At 42.9% G+C, this 22,055-nt stretch overlaps 22 non-coding genes across 22 annotated transcripts; 9 read left to right on the top strand and 13 right to left on the bottom strand.

Annotated features, from left to right (window-relative positions):
* The first annotated feature begins 109 nt into the window (after positions 1 to 109).
* On the top strand, positions 110 to 182 carry TRNAR-UCG (transfer RNA arginine (anticodon UCG)). Its single transcript has one exon. It is a non-coding gene; the product is annotated as a tRNA-Arg (tRNA).
* Positions 183 to 1,336: 1,154 nt separating this feature from the next.
* On the bottom strand, positions 1,337 to 1,446 carry TRNAL-CAA (transfer RNA leucine (anticodon CAA)). The gene is made up of 2 exons: positions 1,409 to 1,446; positions 1,337 to 1,382 (listed from the first exon to the last, which is right to left on the bottom strand). It is a non-coding gene; the product is annotated as a tRNA-Leu (tRNA).
* Positions 1,447 to 2,950: 1,504 nt separating this feature from the next.
* On the bottom strand, positions 2,951 to 3,060 carry TRNAL-CAA (transfer RNA leucine (anticodon CAA)). The gene is made up of 2 exons: positions 3,023 to 3,060; positions 2,951 to 2,996 (listed from the first exon to the last, which is right to left on the bottom strand). It is a non-coding gene; the product is annotated as a tRNA-Leu (tRNA).
* A 277-nt stretch (positions 3,061 to 3,337) lies between these two features.
* TRNAR-UCG (transfer RNA arginine (anticodon UCG)) lies at positions 3,338 to 3,410 on the top strand. The gene has a single exon. It is a non-coding gene; the product is annotated as a tRNA-Arg (tRNA).
* Positions 3,411 to 4,564: 1,154 nt separating this feature from the next.
* Positions 4,565 to 4,674, bottom strand: TRNAL-CAA (transfer RNA leucine (anticodon CAA)). Its single transcript has 2 exons — positions 4,637 to 4,674; positions 4,565 to 4,610 (listed from the first exon to the last, which is right to left on the bottom strand). It is a non-coding gene; the product is annotated as a tRNA-Leu (tRNA).
* A 277-nt stretch (positions 4,675 to 4,951) lies between these two features.
* Positions 4,952 to 5,024, top strand: TRNAR-UCG (transfer RNA arginine (anticodon UCG)). Its single transcript has one exon. It is a non-coding gene; the product is annotated as a tRNA-Arg (tRNA).
* Positions 5,025 to 6,177: 1,153 nt separating this feature from the next.
* TRNAL-CAA (transfer RNA leucine (anticodon CAA)) lies at positions 6,178 to 6,287 on the bottom strand. Its single transcript has 2 exons — positions 6,250 to 6,287; positions 6,178 to 6,223 (listed from the first exon to the last, which is right to left on the bottom strand). It is a non-coding gene; the product is annotated as a tRNA-Leu (tRNA).
* Positions 6,288 to 6,565: 278 nt separating this feature from the next.
* On the top strand, positions 6,566 to 6,638 carry TRNAR-UCG (transfer RNA arginine (anticodon UCG)). The gene has a single exon. It is a non-coding gene; the product is annotated as a tRNA-Arg (tRNA).
* Positions 6,639 to 7,791: 1,153 nt separating this feature from the next.
* On the bottom strand, positions 7,792 to 7,901 carry TRNAL-CAA (transfer RNA leucine (anticodon CAA)). Its single transcript has 2 exons — positions 7,864 to 7,901; positions 7,792 to 7,837 (listed from the first exon to the last, which is right to left on the bottom strand). It is a non-coding gene; the product is annotated as a tRNA-Leu (tRNA).
* A 1,490-nt stretch (positions 7,902 to 9,391) lies between these two features.
* On the bottom strand, positions 9,392 to 9,501 carry TRNAL-CAA (transfer RNA leucine (anticodon CAA)). The gene is made up of 2 exons: positions 9,464 to 9,501; positions 9,392 to 9,437 (listed from the first exon to the last, which is right to left on the bottom strand). It is a non-coding gene; the product is annotated as a tRNA-Leu (tRNA).
* Positions 9,502 to 9,778: 277 nt separating this feature from the next.
* Positions 9,779 to 9,851, top strand: TRNAR-UCG (transfer RNA arginine (anticodon UCG)). The gene has a single exon. It is a non-coding gene; the product is annotated as a tRNA-Arg (tRNA).
* Positions 9,852 to 11,005: 1,154 nt separating this feature from the next.
* On the bottom strand, positions 11,006 to 11,115 carry TRNAL-CAA (transfer RNA leucine (anticodon CAA)). The gene is made up of 2 exons: positions 11,078 to 11,115; positions 11,006 to 11,051 (listed from the first exon to the last, which is right to left on the bottom strand). It is a non-coding gene; the product is annotated as a tRNA-Leu (tRNA).
* Positions 11,116 to 11,392: 277 nt separating this feature from the next.
* Positions 11,393 to 11,465, top strand: TRNAR-UCG (transfer RNA arginine (anticodon UCG)). Its single transcript has one exon. It is a non-coding gene; the product is annotated as a tRNA-Arg (tRNA).
* A 1,154-nt stretch (positions 11,466 to 12,619) lies between these two features.
* On the bottom strand, positions 12,620 to 12,729 carry TRNAL-CAA (transfer RNA leucine (anticodon CAA)). Its single transcript has 2 exons — positions 12,692 to 12,729; positions 12,620 to 12,665 (listed from the first exon to the last, which is right to left on the bottom strand). It is a non-coding gene; the product is annotated as a tRNA-Leu (tRNA).
* A 277-nt stretch (positions 12,730 to 13,006) lies between these two features.
* TRNAR-UCG (transfer RNA arginine (anticodon UCG)) lies at positions 13,007 to 13,079 on the top strand. Its single transcript has one exon. It is a non-coding gene; the product is annotated as a tRNA-Arg (tRNA).
* Positions 13,080 to 14,232: 1,153 nt separating this feature from the next.
* TRNAL-CAA (transfer RNA leucine (anticodon CAA)) lies at positions 14,233 to 14,342 on the bottom strand. Its single transcript has 2 exons — positions 14,305 to 14,342; positions 14,233 to 14,278 (listed from the first exon to the last, which is right to left on the bottom strand). It is a non-coding gene; the product is annotated as a tRNA-Leu (tRNA).
* A 1,490-nt stretch (positions 14,343 to 15,832) lies between these two features.
* On the bottom strand, positions 15,833 to 15,942 carry TRNAL-CAA (transfer RNA leucine (anticodon CAA)). The gene is made up of 2 exons: positions 15,905 to 15,942; positions 15,833 to 15,878 (listed from the first exon to the last, which is right to left on the bottom strand). It is a non-coding gene; the product is annotated as a tRNA-Leu (tRNA).
* A 277-nt stretch (positions 15,943 to 16,219) lies between these two features.
* On the top strand, positions 16,220 to 16,292 carry TRNAR-UCG (transfer RNA arginine (anticodon UCG)). Its single transcript has one exon. It is a non-coding gene; the product is annotated as a tRNA-Arg (tRNA).
* A 1,153-nt stretch (positions 16,293 to 17,445) lies between these two features.
* On the bottom strand, positions 17,446 to 17,555 carry TRNAL-CAA (transfer RNA leucine (anticodon CAA)). The gene is made up of 2 exons: positions 17,518 to 17,555; positions 17,446 to 17,491 (listed from the first exon to the last, which is right to left on the bottom strand). It is a non-coding gene; the product is annotated as a tRNA-Leu (tRNA).
* A 1,490-nt stretch (positions 17,556 to 19,045) lies between these two features.
* On the bottom strand, positions 19,046 to 19,155 carry TRNAL-CAA (transfer RNA leucine (anticodon CAA)). Its single transcript has 2 exons — positions 19,118 to 19,155; positions 19,046 to 19,091 (listed from the first exon to the last, which is right to left on the bottom strand). It is a non-coding gene; the product is annotated as a tRNA-Leu (tRNA).
* A 277-nt stretch (positions 19,156 to 19,432) lies between these two features.
* Positions 19,433 to 19,505, top strand: TRNAR-UCG (transfer RNA arginine (anticodon UCG)). The gene has a single exon. It is a non-coding gene; the product is annotated as a tRNA-Arg (tRNA).
* Positions 19,506 to 20,658: 1,153 nt separating this feature from the next.
* On the bottom strand, positions 20,659 to 20,768 carry TRNAL-CAA (transfer RNA leucine (anticodon CAA)). Its single transcript has 2 exons — positions 20,731 to 20,768; positions 20,659 to 20,704 (listed from the first exon to the last, which is right to left on the bottom strand). It is a non-coding gene; the product is annotated as a tRNA-Leu (tRNA).
* Positions 20,769 to 22,055: the final 1,287 nt, after the last annotated feature.

The raw sequence follows: 22,055 nt of genomic DNA, 5'->3' as shown, positions 1-22,055 counted from the left end.
AATGTCATGTGCCTGCTCTAACAAATGAAATCCTTTGTGCTCCTTGAGCGTCTTTTCCTATGCGGTGGCTGTTTCCAGTGGAAAATGGTTTCTTCATAAAGAGGCATGAGACCGCGTGGCCTAATGGATAAGGCGTCTGACTTCGGATCAGAAGATTGAGGGTTCGAGTCCCTTCGTGGTCGTTGAGCTCTGTTCTTGTCACTTCTGTAGAGTATTTGCTCCTCTTGTTGTAAATGTCCTCGGAGACTTTGCAAAAGCCTGTGCTTCCTCACTCATGCTTATCATTCAATCCCTGCCCTTGACTGTTTACAGCTACAAAGGTGGCTGCTTTTGCTGAGCTTTCACCACAATGTCAATGACGCTAACTCTTTTCTTACAACTTGTGCAAGTCCCAGCAAAGTTTTTACATCAACCTCAAATAAACACTGCTAGTCCACACTGGGATTCTAACCTTTGCCTTACTTTGAACCCAATACCCTGATGGACCTTGGAAGAGACTCTAAGTAAACTATATGACCCAGGGTTCAAACATTCATGGTGGCATCTCCCTTTCTGCTAAGCATTTTGTTTACTAACATGAGAAAATTAATTTCCTATATGATTTAGGAAATCCTTGTCTGCAATTCTGCTGTAAGCCAGACTTTTACAAAGGTGCAGACACAGCATGTCAAGTGGCACGATGCGATTCCTTCTTGTTGCAAGCTCAACAATTTCAAAAGGTTGCCTCGGTTCCCAATTTATATGAAGAGTTCTTGCCTGAAATTTGGAAAGTATGTCTGTCATTTCCTCTGAAAAGATATGATCCACACCGCAAATGGAACACTGCAATTGGTTTTCTTGCAACCTGAACTCTTTTCAAGGAAGGGTCCGTTGAAATTTCAACAAATGAGTCTTGTCAGAAGAGGGAATAACCCCACCTCTTTCACCAAAGGTCAGAACATACAGGGAAGACCTGTAAGTTATTGCCAAAACCTATCTCCTGAGTTCGGTCTCCTTACATATTTGTCACTTTACCTGTACACTAACCTTTTAAGATTTAGCAAAACAAATTGCCTCCAAAGCTTCTGATCCTGATGAAGTGAACTAGAAGAGAAGATGAGCTAACCCATATGACTGTAGGTGTGCCAAAGGGGATGGAATTTGTCAGTTTGTAAAACGTGTGTTAGAAAGCTTGTAGAAAAAAGTCGGCCTTGTTCCTTTTCTGCGAGATTTTCCAAAAGTCCATGTGAGGTTGCTGTTGAGAAGGCCCTTTGAAGAGCCTAGTAAATGAAAAGACCCAAGAGCTTGTTTTGGCAGGCCTGACCAATGTGCCATGATGGACAAAGTGAAAAAGCTCTGTCAGAAGTGGGATTTGAACCCACGCCTCCAATCGGAGACCAGAAGGCCCATGAGAAGGGAAGAGAAGCCTCTTGAGTCTGGCGCCTTAGACCACTCGGCCATCCTGACAAGCGGTGTACTATGTACCCATGCAGCTGGCACAATGACTATACTTAACAGAGAAGAGACAACCACAAACTTAGCCTAGAAGACTTCATGAACACTGCAAGGCATGTTTTTTTCTCTGAAAACACTCATCAAACTGCCATTTTGGATCACTGCAATACCTTAGACTGCAATGTCATGTGCCTGCTCTAACAAATGAAATCTTTTGTGCTCCTTGAGCGTCTTTTCCTATGCGGTGGCTGTTTCCAGTGGAAAATGGATTCTTCATAAAGAGGCATGAGACCGCGTGGCCTAATGGATAAGGCGTCTGACTTCGGATCAGAAGATTGAGGGTTTGAGTCCCTTGGTGGTTGTTGAGTTCTGTTCTTGTCACTTCTGTAGAGTATTTGCTCCTCTTGTTGTAAATGTCCTCGGAGACTTTGCAAAAGCCTGTGCTTCCTCACTCATGCTTATCATTCAATCCCTGCCCTTGACTGTTTACAGCTACAAAGGTGGCTGCTTTTGCTGAGCTTTCACCACAATGTCAATGACGCTAACTCTTTTCTTACAACTTGTGCAAGTCCCAGCAAAGTTTTTACATCAACCTCAAATAAACACTGCTAGTCCACACTGGGATTCTAACCTTTGCCTTACTTTGAACCCAATACCCTGATGGACCTTGGAAGAAACTCTAAGTAAACTATATGACCCAGGGTTCAAACATTCATGGTGGCATCTCCCTTTCTGCTAAGCATTTTGTTTACTAACATGAGAAAATTAATTTCCTATATGATTTAGGAAATCCTTGTCTGCAATTCTGCTGTAAGCCAGACTTTTACAAAGGTGCAGACACAGCATGTCAAGTAGCACGATGCGATTCCTTCTTGTTGCAAGCTCAACAATTTCAAAAGGTTGCCTCGGTTCCCAATTTATATGAAGAGTTCTTGCCTGAAATTTGGAAAGTATGTCTGTCATTTCCTCTGAAAAGATATGATCCACACCGCAAATGGAACACTGCAATTGGTTTTCTTGCAACCTGAACTCTTTTCAAGGAAGGGTCCGTTGAAATTTCAACAAATGAGTCTTGTCAGAAGAGGGAATAACCCCACCTCTTTCACCAAAGGTCAGAACATACAGGGAAGACCTGTAAGTTATTGCCAAAACCTATCTCCTGAGTTCGGTCTCCTTACATATTTGTCACTTTACCTGTACACTAACCTTTTAAGATTTAGCAAAACAAATTGCCTCCAAAGCTTCTGATCCTGATGAAGTGAACTAGAAGAGAAGATGAGCTAACCCATATGACTGTAGGTGTGCCAAAGGGGATGGAATTTGTCAGTTTGTAAAACGTGTGTTAGAAAGCTTGTAGAAAAAAGTCGGCCTTGTTCCTTTTCTGCGAGATTTTCCAAAAGTCCATGTGAGGTTGCTGTTGAGAAGGCCCTTTGAAGAGCCTAGTAAATGAAAAGACCCAAGAGCTTGTTTTGGCAGGCCTGACCAATGTGCCATGATGGACAAAGTGAAAAAGCTCTGTCAGAAGTGGGATTTGAACCCACGCCTCCATTCAGAGACCAGAAGGCCCATGAGAAGGGAAGAGAAGCCTCTTGAGTCTGGCGCCTTAGACCACTCGGCCATCCTGACAAGCGGTGTACTATGTACCCATGCAGCTGGCACAATGACTATACTTAACAGAGAAGAGACAACCACAAACTTAGCCTAGAAGACTTCATGAACACTGCAAGGCATGTTTTTTTCTCTGAAAACACTCATCAAACTGCCATTTTGGATCACTGCAATACCTTAGACTGCAATGTCATGTGCCTGCTCTAACAAATGAAATCCTTTGTGCTCCTTGAGCGTCTTTTCCTATGCGGTGGCTGTTTCCAGTGGAAAATGGATTCTTCATAAAGAGGCATGAGACCGCGTGGCCTAATGGATAAGGCGTCTGACTTCGGATCAGAAGATTGAGGGTTCGAGTCCCTTTGTGGTCGTTGAGTTCTGTTCTTGTCACTTCTGTAGAGTATTTGCTCCTCTTGTTGTAAATGTCCTCGGAGACTTTGCAAAAGCCTGTGCTTCCTCACTCATGCTTATCATTCAATCCCTGCCCTTGACTGTTTACAGCTACAAAGGTGGCTGCTTTTGCTGAGCTTTCACCACAATGTCAATGACGCTAACTCTTTTCTTACAACTTGTGCAAGTCCCAGCAAAGTTTTTACATCAACCTCAAATAAACACTGCTAGTCCACACTGGGATTCTAACCTTTGCCTTACTTTGAACCCAATACCCTGATGGACCTTGGAAGAAACTCTAAGTAAACTATATGACCCAGGGTTCAAACATTCATGGTGGCATCTCCCTTTCTGCTAAGCATTTTGTTTACTAACATGAGAAAATTAATTTCCTATATGATTTAGGAAATCCTTGTCTGCAATTCTGCTGTAAGCCAGACTTTTACAAAGGTGCAGACACAGCATGTCAAGTAGCACGATGCGATTCCTTCTTGTTGCAAGCTCAACAATTTCAAAAGGTTGCCTCGGTTCCCAATTTATATGAAGAGTTCTTGCCTGAAATTTGGAAAGTATGTCTGTCATTTCCTCTGAAAAGATATGATCCACACCGCAAATGGAACACTGCAATTGGTTTTCTTGCAACCTGAACTCTTTTCAAGGAAGGGTCCATTGAAATTTCAACAAATGAGTCTTGTCAGAAGAGGGAATAACCCCACCTCTTTCACCAAAGGTCAGAACATACAGGGAAGACCTGTAAGTTATTGCCAAAACCTATCTCCTGAGTTCGGTCTCCTTACATATTTGTCACTTTACCTGTACACTAACCTTTTAAGATTTAGCAAAACAAATTGCCTCCAAAGCTTCTGATCCTGATGAAGTGAACTAGAAGAGAAGATGAGCTAACCCATATGACTGTAGGTGTGCCAAAGGGGATGGAATTTGTCAGTTTGTAAAACGTGTGTTAGAAAGCTTGTAGAAAAAAGTCGGCCTTGTTCCTTTTCTGCGAGATTTTCCAAAAGTCCATGTGAGGTTGCTGTTGAGAAGGCCCTTTGAAGAGCCTAGTAAATGAAAAGACCCAAGAGCTTGTTTTGGCAGGCCTGACCAATGTGCCATGATGGACAAAGTGAAAAAGCTCTGTCAGAAGTGGGATTTGAACCCACGCCTCCATTCAGAGACCAGAAGGCCCATGAGAAGGGAAGAGAAGCCTCTTGAGTCTGGCGCCTTAGACCACTCGGCCATCCTGACAAGCGGTGTACTATGTACCCATGCAGCTGGCACAATGACTATACTTAACAGAGAAGAGACAACCACAAACTTAGCCTAGAAGACTTCATGAACACTGCAAGGCATGTTTTTTTTTCTGAAAACACTCATCAAACTGCCATTTTGGATCACTGCAATACCTTAGACAGCAATGTCATGTGCCTGCTCTAACAAATGAAATCCTTTGTGCTCCTTGAGCGTCTTTTCCTATGCGGTGGCTGTTTCCAGTGGAAAATGGTTTCTTCATAAAGAGGCATGAGACCGCGTGGCCTAATGGATAAGGCGTCTGACTTCGGATCAGAAGATTGAGGGTTCGAGTCCCTTCGTGGTCGTTGAGCTCTGTTCTTGTCACTTCTGTAGAGTATTTGCTCCTCTTGTTGTAAATGTCCTCGGAGACTTTGCAAAAGCCTGTGCTTCCTCACTCATGCTTATCATTCAATCCCTGCCCTTGACTGTTTACAGCTACAAAGGTGGCTGCTTTTGCTGAGCTTTCACCACAATGTCAATGACGCTAACTCTTTTCTTACAACTTGTGCAAGTCCCAGCAAAGTTTTTACATCAACCTCAAATAAACACTGCTAGTCCACACTGGGATTCTAACCTTTGCCTTACTTTGAACCCAATACCCTGATGGACCTGGGAAGAGACTCTAAGTAAACTATATAACCCAGGGTTCAAACATTCATGGTGGCATCTCCCTTTCTGCTAAGCATTTTGTTTACTAACATGAGAAAATAAATTTCCTATATGATTTAGGAAATCCTTGTCTGCAATTCTGCTGTAAGCCAGACTTTTACAAAGGTGCAGACACAGCATGTCAAGTGGCACGATGCGATTCCTTCTTGTTGCAAGCTCAACAATTTCAAAAGGTTGCCTCGGTTCCCAATTTATATGAAGAGTTCTTGCCTGAAATTTGGAAAGTATGTCTGTCATTTCCTCTGAAAAGATATGATCCACACCGCAAATGGAACACTGCAATTGGTTTTCTTGCAACCTGAACTCTTTTCAAGGAAGGGTCCGTTGAAATTTCAACAAATGAGTCTTGTCAGAAGAGGGAATAACCCCACCTCTTTCACCAAAGGTCAGAACATACAGGGAAGACCTGTAAGTTATTGCCAAAACCTATCTCCTGAGTTCGGCCTCCTTACATATTTGTCACTTTACCTGTACACTAACCTTTAAGATTTAGCAAAACAAATTGCCTCCAAAGCTTCTGATCCTGATGAAGTGAACTAGAAGAGAAGATGAGCTAACCCATATGACTGTAGGTGTGCCAAAGGGGATGGAATTTGTCAGTTTGTAAAACGTGTGTTAGAAAGCTTGTAGAAAAAAGTCGGCCTTGTTCCTTTTCTGCGAGATTTTCCAAAAGTCCATGTGAGGTTGCTGTTGAGAAGGCCCTTTGAAGAGCCTAGTAAATGAAAAGACCCAAGAGCTTGTTTTGGCAGGCCTGACCAATGTGCCATGATGGACAAAGTGAAAAAGCTCTGTCAGAAGTGGGATTTGAACCCACGCCTCCATTCGGAGACCAGAAGGCCCATGAGAAGGGAAGAGAAGCCTCTTGAGTCTGGCGCCTTAGACCACTCGGCCATCCTGACAAGCGGTGTACTATGTACCCATGCAGCTGGCACAATGACTATACTTAACAGAGAAGAGACAACCACAAACTTAGCCTAGAAGACTTCATGAACACTGCAAGGCATGTTTTTTTTTTCTGAAAACACTCATCAAACTGCCATTTTGGATCACTGCAATACCTTAGACAGCAATGTCATGTGCCTGCTCTAACAAATGAAATCCTTTGTGCTCCTTGAGCGTCTTTTCCTATGCGGTGGCTGTTTCCAGTGGAAAATGGTTTCTTCATAAAGAGGCATGAGACCGCGTGGCCTAATGGATAAGGCGTCTGACTTCGGATCGGAAGATTGAGGGTTCGAGTCCCTTCGTGGTCGTTGAGTTCTGTTCTTGTCACTTCTGTAGAGTATTTGCTCCTCTTGTTGTAAATGTCCTCGGAGACTTTGCAAAAGCCTGTGCTTCCTCACTCATGCTTATCATTCAATCCCTGCCCTTGACTGTTTACAGCTACAAAGGTGGCTGCTTTTGCTGAGCTTTCACCACAATGTCAATGACGCTAACTCTTTTCTTACAACTTGTGCAAGTCCCAGCAAAGTTTTTACATCAACCTCAAATAAACACTGCTAGTCCACACTGGGATTCTAACCTTTGCCTTACTTTGAACCCAATACCCTGATGGACCTTGGAAGAAACTCTAAGTAAACTATATGACCCAGGGTTCAAACATTCATGGTGGCATCTCCCTTTCTGCTAAGCATTTTGTTTACTAACATGAGAAAATTAATTTCCTATATGATTTAGGAAATCCTTGTCTGCAATTCTGCTGTAAGCCAGACTTTTACAAAGGTGCAGACACAGCATGTCAAGTAGCACGATGCGATTCCTTCTTGTTGCAAGCTCAACAATTTCAAAAGGTTGCCTCGGTTCCCAATTTATATGAAGAGTTCTTGCCTGAAATTTGGAAAGTATGTCTGTCATTTCCTCTGAAAAGATATGATCCACACCGCAAATGGAACACTGCAATTGGTTTTCTTGCAACCTGAACTCTTTTCAAGGAAGGGTCCGTTGAAATTTCAACAAATGAGTCTTGTCAGAAGAGGGAATAACCCCACCTCTTTCACCAAAGGTCAGAACATACAGGGAAGACCTGTAAGTTATTGCCAAAACCTATCTCCTGAGTTCGGCCTCCTTACATATTTGTCACTTTACCTGTACACTAACCTTTAAGATTTAGCAAAACAAATTGCCTCCAAAGCTTCTGATCCTGATGAAGTGAACTAGAAGAGAAGATGAGCTAACCCATATGACTGTAGGTGTGCCAAAGGGGATGGAATTTGTCAGTTTGTAAAACGTGTGTTAGAAAGCTTGTAGAAAAAAGTCGGCCTTGTTCCTTTTCTGCGAGATTTTCCAAAAGTCCATGTGAGGTTGCTGTTGAGAAGGCCCTTTGAAGAGCCTAGTAAATGAAAAGACCCAAGAGCTTGTTTTGGCAGGCCTGACCAATGTGCCATGATGGACAAAGTGAAAAAGCTCTGTCAGAAGTGGGATTTGAACCCACGCCTCCATTCGGAGACCAGAAGGCCCATGAGAAGGGAAGAGAAGCCTCTTGAGTCTGGCGCCTTAGACCACTCGGCCATCCTGACAAGCGGTGTACTATGTACCCATGCAGCTGGCACAATGACTATACTTAACAGAGAAGAGACAACCACAAACTTAGCCTAGAAGACTTCATGAACACTGCAAGGCATGTTTTTTTTTTCTGAAAACACTCATCAAACTGCCATTTTGGATCACTGCAATACCTTAGACAGCAATGTCATGTGCCTGCTCTAACAAATGAAATCCTTTGTGCTCCTTGAGCGTCTTTTCCTATGCGGTGGCTGTTTCCAGTGGAAAATGGTTTCTTCATAAAGAGGCATGAGACCGCGTGGCCTAATGGATAAGGCGTCTGACTTCGGATCAGAAGATTGAGGGTTTGAGTCCTTTCTGTTCTTGTCACTTCTGTAGAGTATTTGCTCCTCTTGTAGTAAATGTCCTCGGAGACTTTGCAAAAGCCTGTGCTTCCTCACTCATGCTTATCATTCAATCCCTGCCCTTGACTGTTTACAGCTACAAAGGTGGCTGCTTTTGCTGAGCTTTCACCACAATGTCAATGACGCTAACTCTTTTCTTACAACTTGTGCAAGTCCCAGCAAAGTTTTTACATCAACCTCAAATAAACACTGCTAGTCCACACTGGGATTCTAACCTTTGCCTTACTTTAAACCCAATACCCTGATGGACCTTGGAAGAGACTCTAAGTAAACTATATGACCCAGGGTTCAAACATTCATGGTGGCATCTCCCTTTCTGCTAAGCATTTTGTTTACTAACATGAGAAAATTAATTTCCTATATGATTTAGGAAATCCTTGTCTGCAATTCTGCTGTAAGCCAGACTTTTACAAAGGTGCAGACACAGCATGTCAAGTGGCACGATGCGATTCCTTCTTGTTGCAAGCTCAACAATTTCAAAAGGTTGCCTCGGTTCCCAATTTATATGAAGAGTTCTTGCCTGATATTTGGAAAGTATGTCTGTCATTTCCTCTGAAAAGATATGATCCACACCGCAAATGGAACACTGCAATTGGTTTTCTTGCAACCTGAACTCTTTTCAAGGAAGGGTCCGTTGAAATTTCAACAAATGAGTCTTGTCAGAAGAGGGAATAACCCCACCTCTTTCACCAAAGGTCAGAACATACAGGGAAGACCTGTAAGTTATTGCCAAAACCTATCTCCTGAGTTCGGTCTCCTTACATATTTGTCACTTTACCTGTACACTAACCTTTTAAGATTTAGCAAAACAAATTGCCTCCAAAGCTTCTGATCCTGATGAAGTGAACTAGAAGAGAAGATGAGCTAACCCATATGACTGTAGGTGTGCCAAAGGGGATGGAATTTGTCAGTTTGTAAAACGTGTGTTAGAAAGCTTGTAGAAAAAAGTCGGCCTTGTTCCTTTTCTGCGAGATTTTCCAAAAGTCCATGTGAGGTTGCTGTTGAGAAGGCCCTTTGAAGAGCCTAGTAAATGAAAAGACCCAAGAGCTTGTTTTGGCAGGCCTGACCAATGTGCCATGATGGACAAAGTGAAAAAGCTCTGTCAGAAGTGGGATTTGAACCCACGCCTCCAATCGGAGACCAGAAGGCCCATGAGAAGGGAAGAGAAGCCTCTTGAGTCTGGCGCCTTAGACCACTCGGCCATCCTGACAAGCAGTGTACTATGTACCCATGCAGCTGGCACAATGACTATACTTAACAGAGAAGAGACAACCACAAACTTAGCCTAGAAGACTTCATGAACACTGCAAGGCATGTTTTTTTCTCTGAAAACACTCATCAAACTGCCATTTTGGATCACTGCAATACCTTAGACTGCAATGTCATGTGCCTGCTCTAACAAATGAAATCCTTTGTGCTCCTTGAGCGTCTTTTCCTATGCGGTGGCTGTTTCCAGTGGAAAATGGATTCTTCATAAAGAGGCATGAGACCGCGTGGCCTAATGGATAAGGCGTCTGACTTCGGATCAGAAGATTGAGGGTTCGAGTCCCTTCGTGGTCGTTGAGTTCTGTTCTTGTCACTTCTGTAGAGTATTTGCTCCTCTTGTTGTAAATGTCCTCGGAGACTTTGCAAAAGCCTGTGCTTCCTCACTCATGCTTATCATTCAATCCCTGCCCTTGACTGTTTACAGCTACAAAGGTGGCTGCTTTTGCTGAGCTTTCACCACAATGTCAATGACGCTAACTCTTTTCTTACAACTTGTGCAAGTCCCAGCAAAGTTTTTACATCAACCTCAAATAAACACTGCTAGTCCACACTGGGATTCTAACCTTTGCCTTACTTTGAACCCAATACCCTGATGGACCTTGGAAGAAACTCTAAGTAAACTATATGACCCAGGGTTCAAACATTCATGGTGGCATCTCCCTTTCTGCTAAGCATTTTGTTTACTAACATGAGAAAATTAATTTCCTATATGATTTAGGAAATCCTTGTCTGCAATTCTGCTGTAAGCCAGACTTTTACAAAGGTGCAGACACAGCATGTCAAGTAGCACGATGCGATTCCTTCTTGTTGCAAGCTCAACAATTTCAAAAGGTTGCCTCGGTTCCCAATTTATATGAAGAGTTCTTGCCTGAAATTTGGAAAGTATGTCTGTCATTTCCTCTGAAAAGATATGATCCACACCGCAAATGGAACACTGCAATTGGTTTTCTTGCAACCTGAACTCTTTTCAAGGAAGGGTCCGTTGAAATTTCAACAAATGAGTCTTGTCAGAAGAGGGAATAATCCCACCTCTTTCACCAAAGGTCAGAACATACAGGGAAGACCTGTAAGTTATTGCCAAAACCTATCTCCTGAGTTCGGTCTCCTTACATATTTGTCACTTTACCTGTACACTAACCTTTTAAGATTTAGCAAAACAAATTGCCTCCAAAGCTTCTGATCCTGATGAAGTGAACTAGAAGAGAAGATGAGCTAACCCATATGACTGTAGGTGTGCCAAAGGGGATGGAATTTGTCAGTTTGTAAAACGTGTGTTAGAAAGCTTGTAGAAAAAAGTCGGCCTTGTTCCTTTTCTGCGAGATTTTCCAAAAGTCCATGTGAGGTTGCTGTTGAGAAGGCCCTTTGAAGAGCCTAGTAAATGAAAAGACCCAAGAGCTTGTTTTGGCAGGCCTGACCAATGTGCCATGATGGACAAAGTGAAAAAGCTCTGTCAGAAGTGGGATTTGAACCCACGCCTCCAATCGGAGACCAGAAGGCCCATGAGAAGGGAAGAGAAGCCTCTTGAGTCTGGCGCCTTAGACCACTCGGCCATCCTGACAAGAAGTGTACTATGTACCCATGCAGCTGGCACAATGACTATACTTAACAGAGAAGAGACAACCACAAACTTAGCCTAGAAGACTTCATGAACACTGCAAGGCATGTTTTTTTCTCTGAAAACACTCATCAAACTGCCATTTTGGATCACTGCAATACCTTAGACTGCAATGTCATGTGCCTGCTCTAACAAATGAAATCCTTTGTGCTCCTTGAGCGTCTTTTCCTATGCGGTGGCTGTTTCCAGTGGAAAATGGATTCTTCATAAAGAGGCATGAGACCGCGTGGCCTAATGGATAAGGCGTCTGACTTCGGATCAGAAGATTGAGGGTTCGAGTCCCTTCGTGGTTGTTGAGCTCTGTTCTTGTCACTTCTGTAGAGTATTTGCTCCTCTTGTTGTAAATGTCCTCGGAGACTTTGCAAAAGCCTGTGCTTCCTCACTCATGCTTATCATTCAATCCCTGCCCTTGACTGTTTACAGCTACAAAGGTGGCTGCTTTTGCTGAGCTTTCACCACAATGTCAATGACGCTAACTCTTTTCTTACAACTTGTGCAAGTCCCAGCAAAGTTTTTACATCAACCTCAAATAAACACTGCTAGTCCACACTGGGATTCTAACCTTTGCCTTACTTTGAACCCAATACCCTGATGGACCTTGGAAGAAACTCTAAGTAAACTATATGACCCAGGGTTCAAACATTCATGGTGGCATCTCCCTTTCTGCTAAGCATTTTGTTTACTAACATGAGAAAATTAATTTCCTATATGATTTAGGAAATCCTTGTCTGCAATTCTGCTGTAAGCCAGACTTTTACAAAGGTGCAGACACAGCATGTCAAGTAGCACGATGCGATTCCTTCTTGTTGCAAGCTCAACAATTTCAAAAGGTTGCCTCGGTTCCCAATTTATATGAAGAGTTCTTGCCTGAAATTTGGAAAGTATGTCTGTCATTTCCTCTGAAAAGATATGATCCACACCGCAAATGGAACACTGCAATTGGTTTTCTTGCAACCTGAACTCTTTTCAAGGAAGGGTCCGTTGAAATTTCAACAAATGAGTCTTGTCAGAAGAGGGAATAACCCCACCTCTTTCACCAAAGGTCAGAACATACAGGGAAGACCTGTAAGTTATTGCCAAAACCTATTTCCTGAGTTCGGTCTCCTTACATATTTGTCACTTTACCTGTACACTAACCTTTTAAGATTTAGCAAAACAAATTGCCTCCAAAGCTTCTGATCCTGATGAAGTGAACTAGAAGAGAAGATGAGCTAACCCATATGACTGTAGGTGTGCCAAAGGGGATGGAATTTGTCAGTTTGTAAAACGTGTGTTAGAAAGCTTGTAGAAAAAAGTCGGCCTTGTTCCTTTTCTGCGAGATTTTCCAAAAGTCCATGTGAGGTTGCTGTTGAGAAGGCCCTTTGAAGAGCCTAGTAAATGAAAAGACCCAAGAGCTTGTTTTGGCAGGCCTGACCAATGTGCCATGATGGACAAAGTGAAAAAGCTCTGTCAGAAGTGGGATTTGAACCCACGCCTCCATTCAGAGACCAGAAGGCCCATGAGAAGGGAAGAGAAGCCTCTTGAGTCTGGCGCCTTAGACCACTCGGCCATCCTGACAAGCGGTGTACTATGTACCCATGCAGCTGGCACAATGACTATACTTAACAGAGAAGAGACAACCACAAACTTAGCCTAGAAGACTTCATGAACACTGCAAGGCATGTTTTTTTTTCTGAAAACACTCATCAAACTGCCATTTTGGATCACTGCAATACCTTAGACAGCAATGTCATGTGCCTGCTCTAACAAATGAAATCCTTTGTGCTCCTTGAGCGTCTTTTCCTATGCGGTGGCTGTTTCCAGTGGAAAATGGTTTCTTCATAAAGAGGCATGAGACCGCGTGGCCTAATGGATAAGGCGTCTGACTTCGGATCAGAAGATTGAGGGTTCGAGTCCCTTCGTGGTCGTTGAGCTCTGTTCTTGTCACTTCTGTAGAGTATTTGCTCCTCTTGTTGTAAATGTCCTCGGAGACTTTGCAAAAGCCTGTGCTTCCTCACTCATGCTTATCATTCAATCCCTGCCCTTGACTGTTTACAGCTACAAAGGTGGCTGCTTTTGCTGAGCTTTCACCACAATGTCAATGACGCTAACTCTTTTCTTACAACTTGTGCAAGTCCCAGCAAAGTTTTTACATCAACCTCAAATAAACACTGCTAGTCCACACTGGGATTCTAACCTTTGCCTTACTTTGAACCCAATACCCTGATGGACCTGGGAAGAGACTCTAAGTAAACTATATAACCCAGGGTTCAAACATTCATGGTGGCATCTCCCTTTCTGCTAAGCATTTTGTTTACTAACATGAGAAAATTAATTTCCTATATGATTTAGGAAATCCTTGTCTGCAATTCTGCTGTAAGCCAGACTTTTACAAAGGTGCAGACACAGCATGTCAAGTGGCACGATGCGATTCCTTCTTGTTGCAAGCTCAACAATTTCAAAAGGTTGCCTCGGTTCCCAATTTATATGAAGAGTTCTTGCCTGAAATTTGGAAAGTATGTCTGTCATTTCCTCTGAAAAGATATGATCCACACCGCAAATGGAACACTGCAATTGGTTTTCTTGCAACCTGAACTCTTTTCAAGGAAGGGTCCGTTGAAATTTCAACAAATGAGTCTTGTCAGAAGAGGGAATAACCCCACCTCTTTCACCAAAGGTCAGAACATACAGGGAAGACCTGTAAGTTATTGCCAAAACCTATCTCCTGAGTTCGGCCTCCTTACATATTTGTCACTTTACCTGTACACTAACCTTTAAGATTTAGCAAAACAAATTGCCTCCAAAGCTTCTGATCCTGATGAAGTGAACTAGAAGAGAAGATGAGCTAACCCATATGACTGTAGGTGTGCCAAAGGGGATGGAATTTGTCAGTTTGTAAAACGTGTGTTAGAAAGCTTGTAGAAAAAAGTCGGCCTTGTTCCTTTTCTGCGAGATTTTCCAAAAGTCCATGTGAGGTTGCTGTTGAGAAGGCCCTTTGAAGAGCCTAGTAAATGAAAAGACCCAAGAGCTTGTTTTGGCAGGCCTGACCAATGTGCCATGATGGACAAAGTGAAAAAGCTCTGTCAGAAGTGGGATTTGAACCCACGCCTCCATTTGGAGACCAGAAGGCCCATGAGAAGGGAAGAGAAGCCTCTTGAGTCTGGCGCCTTAGACCACTCGGCCATCCTGACAAGCGGTGTACTATGTACCCATGCAGCTGGCACAATGACTATACTTAACAGAGAAGAGACAACCACAAACTTAGCCTAGAAGACTTCATGAACACTGCAAGGCATGTTTTTTTTTTCTGAAAACACTCATCAAACTGCCATTTTGGATCACTGCAATACCTTAGACAGCAATGTCATGTGCCTGCTCTAACAAATGAAATCCTTTGTGCTCCTTGAGCGTCTTTTCCTATGCGGTGGCTGTTTCCAGTGGAAAATGGTTTCTTCATAAAGAGGCATGAGACCGCGTGGCCTAATGGATAAGGCGTCTGACTTCGGATCAGAAGATTGAGGGTTCGAGTCCTTTCTGTTCTTGTCACTTCTGTAGAGTATTTGCTCCTCTTGTTGTAAATGTCCTCGGAGACTTTGCAAAAGCCTGTGCTTCCTCACTCATGCTTATCATTCAATCCCTGCCCTTGACTGTTTACAGCTACAAAGGTGGCTGCTTTTGCTGAGCTTTCACCACAATGTCAATGACGCTAACTCTTTTCTTACAACTTGTGCAAGTCCCAGCAAAGTTTTTACATCAACCTCAAATAAACACTGCTAGTCCACACTGGGATTCTAACCTTTGCCTTACTTTGAACCCAATACCCTGATGGACCTTGGAAGAAACTCTAAGTAAACTATATGACCCAGGGTTCAAACATTCATGGTGGCATCTCCCTTTCTGCTAAGCATTTTGTTTACTAACATGAGAAAATTAATTTCCTATATGATTTAGGAAATCCTTGTCTGCAATTCTGCTGTAAGCCAGACTTTTACAAAGGTGCAGACACAGCATGTCAAGTAGCACGATGCGATTCCTTCTTGTTGCAAGCTCAACAATTTCAAAAGGTTGCCTCGGTTCCCAATTTATATGAAGAGTTCTTGCCTGAAATTTGGAAAGTATGTCTGTCATTTCCTCTGAAAAGATATGATCCACACCGCAAATGGAACACTGCAATTGGTTTTCTTGCAACCTGAACTCTTTTCAAGGAAGGGTCCATTGAAATTTCAACAAATGAGTCTTGTCAGAAGAGGGAATAACCCCACCTCTTTCACCAAAGGTCAGAACATACAGGGAAGACCTGTAAGTTATTGCCAAAACCTATCTCCTGAGTTCGGTCTCCTTACATATTTGTCACTTTACCTGTACACTAACCTTTTAAGATTTAGCAAAACAAATTGCCTCCAAAGCTTCTGATCCTGATGAAGTGAACTAGAAGAGAAGATGAGCTAACCCATATGACTGTAGGTGTGCCAAAGGGGATGGAATTTGTCAGTTTGTAAAACGTGTGTTAGAAAGCTTGTAGAAAAAAGTCGGCCTTGTTCCTTTTCTGCGAGATTTTCCAAAAGTCCATGTGAGGTTGCTGTTGAGAAGGCCCTTTGAAGAGCCTAGTAAATGAAAAGACCCAAGAGCTTGTTTTGGCAGGCCTGACCAATGTGCCATGATGGACAAAGTGAAAAAGCTCTGTCAGAAGTGGGATTTGAACCCACGCCTCCATTCAGAGACCAGAAGGCCCATGAGAAGGGAAGAGAAGCCTCTTGAGTCTGGCGCCTTAGACCACTCGGCCATCCTGACAAGCGGTGTACTATGTACCCATGCAGCTGGCACAATGACTATACTTAACAGAGAAGAGACAACCACAAACTTAGCCTAGAAGACTTCATGAACACTGCAAGGCATGTTTTTTTTTCTGAAAACACTCATCAAACTGCCATTTTGGATCACTGCAATACCTTAGACAGCAATGTCATGTGCCTGCTCTAACAAATGAAATCCTTTGTGCTCCTTGAGCGTCTTTTCCTATGCGGTGGCTGTTTCCAGTGGAAAATGGTTTCTTCATAAAGAGGCATGAGACCGCGTGGCCTAATGGATAAGGCGTCTGACTTCGGATCAGAAGATTGAGGGTTCGAGTCCCTTCGTGGTCGTTGAGCTCTGTTCTTGTCACTTCTGTAGAGTATTTGCTCCTCTTGTTGTAAATGTCCTCGGAGACTTTGCAAAAGCCTGTGCTTCCTCACTCATGCTTATCATTCAATCCCTGCCCTTGACTGTTTACAGCTACAAAGGTGGCTGCTTTTGCTGAGCTTTCACCACAATGTCAATGACGCTAACTCTTTTCTTACAACTTGTGCAAGTCCCAGCAAAGTTTTTACATCAACCTCAAATAAACACTGCTAGTCCACACTGGGATTCTAACCTTTGCCTTACTTTGAACCCAATACCCTGATGGACCTGGGAAGAGACTCTAAGTAAACTATATAACCCAGGGTTCAAACATTCATGGTGGCATCTCCCTTTCTGCTAAGCATTTTGTTTACTAACATGAGAAAATTAATTTCCTATATGATTTAGGAAATCCTTGTCTGCAATTCTGCTGTAAGCCAGACTTTTACAAAGGTGCAGACACAGCATGTCAAGTGGCACGATGCGATTCCTTCTTGTTGCAAGCTCAACAATTTCAAAAGGTTGCCTCGGTTCCCAATTTATATGAAGAGTTCTTGCCTGAAATTTGGAAAGTATGTCTGTCATTTCCTCTGAAAAGATATGATCCACACCGCAAATGGAACACTGCAATTGGTTTTCTTGCAACCTGAACTCTTTTCAAGGAAGGGTCCGTTGAAATTTCAACAAATGAGTCTTGTCAGAAGAGGGAATAACCCCACCTCTTTCACCAAAGGTCAGAACATACAGGGAAGACCTGTAAGTTATTGCCAAAACCTATCTCCTGAGTTCGGCCTCCTTACATATTTGTCACTTTACCTGTACACTAACCTTTAAGATTTAGCAAAACAAATTGCCTCCAAAGCTTCTGATCCTGATGAAGTGAACTAGAAGAGAAGATGAGCTAACCCATATGACTGTAGGTGTGCCAAAGGGGATGGAATTTGTCAGTTTGTAAAACGTGTGTTAGAAAGCTTGTAGAAAAAAGTCGGCCTTGTTCCTTTTCTGCGAGATTTTCCAAAAGTCCATGTGAGGTTGCTGTTGAGAAGGCCCTTTGAAGAGCCTAGTAAATGAAAAGACCCAAGAGCTTGTTTTGGCAGGCCTGACCAATGTGCCATGATGGACAAAGTGAAAAAGCTCTGTCAGAAGTGGGATTTGAACCCACGCCTCCATTTGGAGACCAGAAGGCCCATGAGAAGGGAAGAGAAGCCTCTTGAGTCTGGCGCCTTAGACCACTCGGCCATCCTGACAAGCGGTGTACTATGTACCCATGCAGCTGGCACAATGACTATACTTAACAGAGAAGAGACAACCACAAACTTAGCCTAGAAGACTTCATGAACACTGCAAGGCATGTTTTTTTTTTCTGAAAACACTCATCAAACTGCCATTTTGGATCACTGCAATACCTTAGACAGCAATGTCATGTGCCTGCTCTAACAAATGAAATCCTTTGTGCTCCTTGAGCGTCTTTTCCTATGCGGTGGCTGTTTCCAGTGGAAAATGGTTTCTTCATAAAGAGGCATGAGACCGCGTGGCCTAATGGATAAGGCGTCTGACTTCGGATCAGAAGATTGAGGGTTCGAGTCCTTTCTGTTCTTGTCACTTCTGTAGAGTATTTGCTCCTCTTGTTGTAAATGTCCTCGGAGACTTTGCAAAAGCCTGTGCTTCCTCACTCATGCTTATCATTCAATCCCTGCCCTTGACTGTTTACAGCTACAAAGGTGGCTGCTTTTGCTGAGCTTTCACCACAATGTCAATGACGCTAACTCTTTTCTTACAACTTGTGCAAGTCCCAGCAAAGTTTTTACATCAACCTCAAATAAACACTGCTAGTCCACACTGGGATTCTAACCTTTGCCTTACTTTGAACCCAATACCCTGATGGACCTTGGAAGAAACTCTAAGTAAACTATATGACCCAGGGTTCAAACATTCATGGTGGCATCTCCCTTTCTGCTAAGCATTTTGTTTACTAACATGAGAAAATTAATTTCCTATATGATTTAGGAAATCCTTGTCTGCAATTCTGCTGTAAGCCAGACTTTTACAAAGGTGCAGACACAGCATGTCAAGTAGCACGATGCGATTCCTTCTTGTTGCAAGCTCAACAATTTCAAAAGGTTGCCTCGGTTCCCAATTTATATGAAGAGTTCTTGCCTGAAATTTGGAAAGTATGTCTGTCATTTCCTCTGAAAAGATATGATCCACACCGCAAATGGAACACTGCAATTGGTTTTCTTGCAACCTGAACTCTTTTCAAGGAAGGGTCCATTGAAATTTCAACAAATGAGTCTTGTCAGAAGAGGGAATAACCCCACCTCTTTCACCAAAGGTCAGAACATACAGGGAAGACCTGTAAGTTATTGCCAAAACCTATCTCCTGAGTTCGGTCTCCTTACATATTTGTCACTTTACCTGTACACTAACCTTTTAAGATTTAGCAAAACAAATTGCCTCCAAAGCTTCTGATCCTGATGAAGTGAACTAGAAGAGAAGATGAGCTAACCCATATGACTGTAGGTGTGCCAAAGGGGATGGAATTTGTCAGTTTGTAAAACGTGTGTTAGAAAGCTTGTAGAAAAAAGTCGGCCTTGTTCCTTTTCTGCGAGATTTTCCAAAAGTCCATGTGAGGTTGCTGTTGAGAAGGCCCTTTGAAGAGCCTAGTAAATGAAAAGACCCAAGAGCTTGTTTTGGCAGGCCTGACCAATGTGCCATGATGGACAAAGTGAAAAAGCTCTGTCAGAAGTGGGATTTGAACCCACGCCTCCATTCAGAGACCAGAAGGCCCATGAGAAGGGAAGAGAAGCCTCTTGAGTCTGGCGCCTTAGACCACTCGGCCATCCTGACAAGCGGTGTACTATGTACCCATGCAGCTGGCACAATGACTATACTTAACAGAGAAGAGACAACCACAAACTTAGCCTAGAAGACTTCATGAACACTGCAAGGCATGTTTTTTTCTCTGAAAACACTCATCAAACTGCCATTTTGGATCACTGCAATACCTTAGACAGCAATGTCATGTGCCTGCTCTAACAAATGAAATCCTTTGTGCTCCTTGAGCGTCTTTTCCTATGCGGTGGCTGTTTCCAGTGGAAAATGGTTTCTTCATAAAGAGGCATGAGACCGCGTGGCCTAATGGATAAGGCGTCTGACTTCGGATCAGAAGATTGAGGGTTCGAGTCCCTTCGTGGTCGTTGAGCTCTGTTCTTGTCACTTCTGTAGAGTATTTGCTCCTCTTGTTGTAAATGTCCTCGGAGACTTTGCAAAAGCCTGTGCTTCCTCACTCATGCTTATCATTCAATCCCTGCCCTTGACTGTTTACAGCTACAAAGGTGGCTGCTTTTGCTGAGCTTTCACCACAATGTCAATGACGCTAACTCTTTTCTTACAACTTGTGCAAGTCCCAGCAAAGTTTTTACATCAACCTCAAATAAACACTGCTAGTCCACACTGGGATTCTAACCTTTGCCTTACTTTGAACCCAATACCCTGATGGACCTGGGAAGAGACTCTAAGTAAACTATATAACCCAGGGTTCAAACATTCATGGTGGCATCTCCCTTTCTGCTAAGCATTTTGTTTACTAACATGAGAAAATTAATTTCCTATATGATTTAGGAAATCCTTGTCTGCAATTCTGCTGTAAGCCAGACTTTTACAAAGGTGCAGACACAGCATGTCAAGTGGCACGATGCGATTCCTTCTTGTTGCAAGCTCAACAATTTCAAAAGGTTGCCTCGGTTCCCAATTTATATGAAGAGTTCTTGCCTGAAATTTGGAAAGTATGTCTGTCATTTCCTCTGAAAAGATATGATCCACACCGCAAATGGAACACTGCAATTGGTTTTCTTGCAACCTGAACTCTTTTCAAGGAAGGGTCCGTTGAAATTTCAACAAATGAGTCTTGTCAGAAGAGGGAATAACCCCACCTCTTTCACCAAAGGTCAGAACATACAGGGAAGACCTGTAAGTTATTGCCAAAACCTATCTCCTGAGTTCGGCCTCCTTACATATTTGTCACTTTACCTGTACACTAACCTTTAAGATTTAGCAAAACAAATTGCCTCCAAAGCTTCTGATCCTGATGAAGTGAACTAGAAGAGAAGATGAGCTAACCCATATGACTGTAGGTGTGCCAAAGGGGATGGAATTTGTCAGTTTGTAAAACGTGTGTTAGAAAGCTTGTAGAAAAAAGTCGGCCTTGTTCCTTTTCTGCGAGATTTTCCAAAAGTCCATGTGAGGTTGCTGTTGAGAAGGCCCTTTGAAGAGCCTAGTAAATGAAAAGACCCAAGAGCTTGTTTTGGCAGGCCTGACCAATGTGCCATGATGGACAAAGTGAAAAAGCTCTGTCAGAAGTGGGATTTGAACCCACGCCTCCATTCGGAGACCAGAAGGCCCATGAGAAGGGAAGAGAAGCCTCTTGAGTCTGGCGCCTTAGACCACTCGGCCATCCTGACAAGCGGTGTACTATGTACCCATGCAGCTGGCACAATGACTATACTTAACAGAGAAGAGACAACCACAAACTTAGCCTAGAAGACTTCATGAACACTGCAAGGCATGTTTTTTTTTTCTGAAAACACTCATCAAACTGCCATTTTGGATCACTGCAATACCTTAGACAGCAATGTCATGTGCCTGCTCTAACAAATGAAATCCTTTGTGCTCCTTGAGCGTCTTTTCCTATGCGGTGGCTGTTTCCAGTGGAAAATGGTTTCTTCATAAAGAGGCATGAGACCGCGTGGCCTAATGGATAAGGCGTCTGACTTCGGATCAGAAGATTGAGGGTTTGAGTCCTTTCTGTTCTTGTCACTTCTGTAGAGTATTTGCTCCTCTTGTAGTAAATGTCCTCGGAGACTTTGCAAAAGCCTGTGCTTCCTCACTCATGCTTATCATTCAATCCCTGCCCTTGACTGTTTACAGCTACAAAGGTGGCTGCTTTTGCTGAGCTTTCACCACAATGTCAATGACGCTAACTCTTTTCTTACAACTTGTGCAAGTCCCAGCAAAGTTTTTACATCAACCTCAAATAAACACTGCTAGTCCACACTGGGATTCTAACCTTTGCCTTACTTTAAACCCAATACCCTGATGGACCTTGGAAGAGACTCTAAGTAAACTATATGACCCAGGGTTCAAACATTCATGGTGGCATCTCCCTTTCTGCTAAGCATTTTGTTTACTAACATGAGAAAATTAATTTCCTATATGATTTAGGAAATCCTTGTCTGCAATTCTGCTGTAAGCCAGACTTTTACAAAGGTGCAGACACAGCATGTCAAGTGGCACGATGCGATTCCTTCTTGTTGCAAGCTCAACAATTTCAAAAGGTTGCCTCGGTTCCCAATTTATATGAAGAGTTCTTGCCTGATATTTGGAAAGTATGTCTGTCATTTCCTCTGAAAAGATATGATCCACACCGCAAATGGAACACTGCAATTGGTTTTCTTGCAACCTGAACTCTTTTCAAGGAAGGGTCCGTTGAAATTTCAACAAATGAGTCTTGTCAGAAGAGGGAATAACCCCACCTCTTTCACCAAAGGTCAGAACATACAGGGAAGACCTGTAAGTTATTGCCAAAACCTATCTCCTGAGTTCGGTCTCCTTACATATTTGTCACTTTACCTGTACACTAACCTTTTAAGATTTAGCAAAACAAATTGCCTCCAAAGCTTCTGATCCTGATGAAGTGAACTAGAAGAGAAGATGAGCTAACCCATATGACTGTAGGTGTGCCAAAGGGG

Source organism: Hyperolius riggenbachi, chromosome 8, assembly GCF_040937935.1.
Source record: "Hyperolius riggenbachi isolate aHypRig1 chromosome 8, aHypRig1.pri, whole genome shotgun sequence".
In the NCBI taxonomy this organism is placed as follows: domain Eukaryota; kingdom Metazoa; phylum Chordata; class Amphibia; order Anura; family Hyperoliidae; genus Hyperolius; species Hyperolius riggenbachi.
The sequence above is the reverse complement of the archived record's forward strand: the minus strand, read 5'-3'. Positions and strand labels throughout refer to the sequence as shown.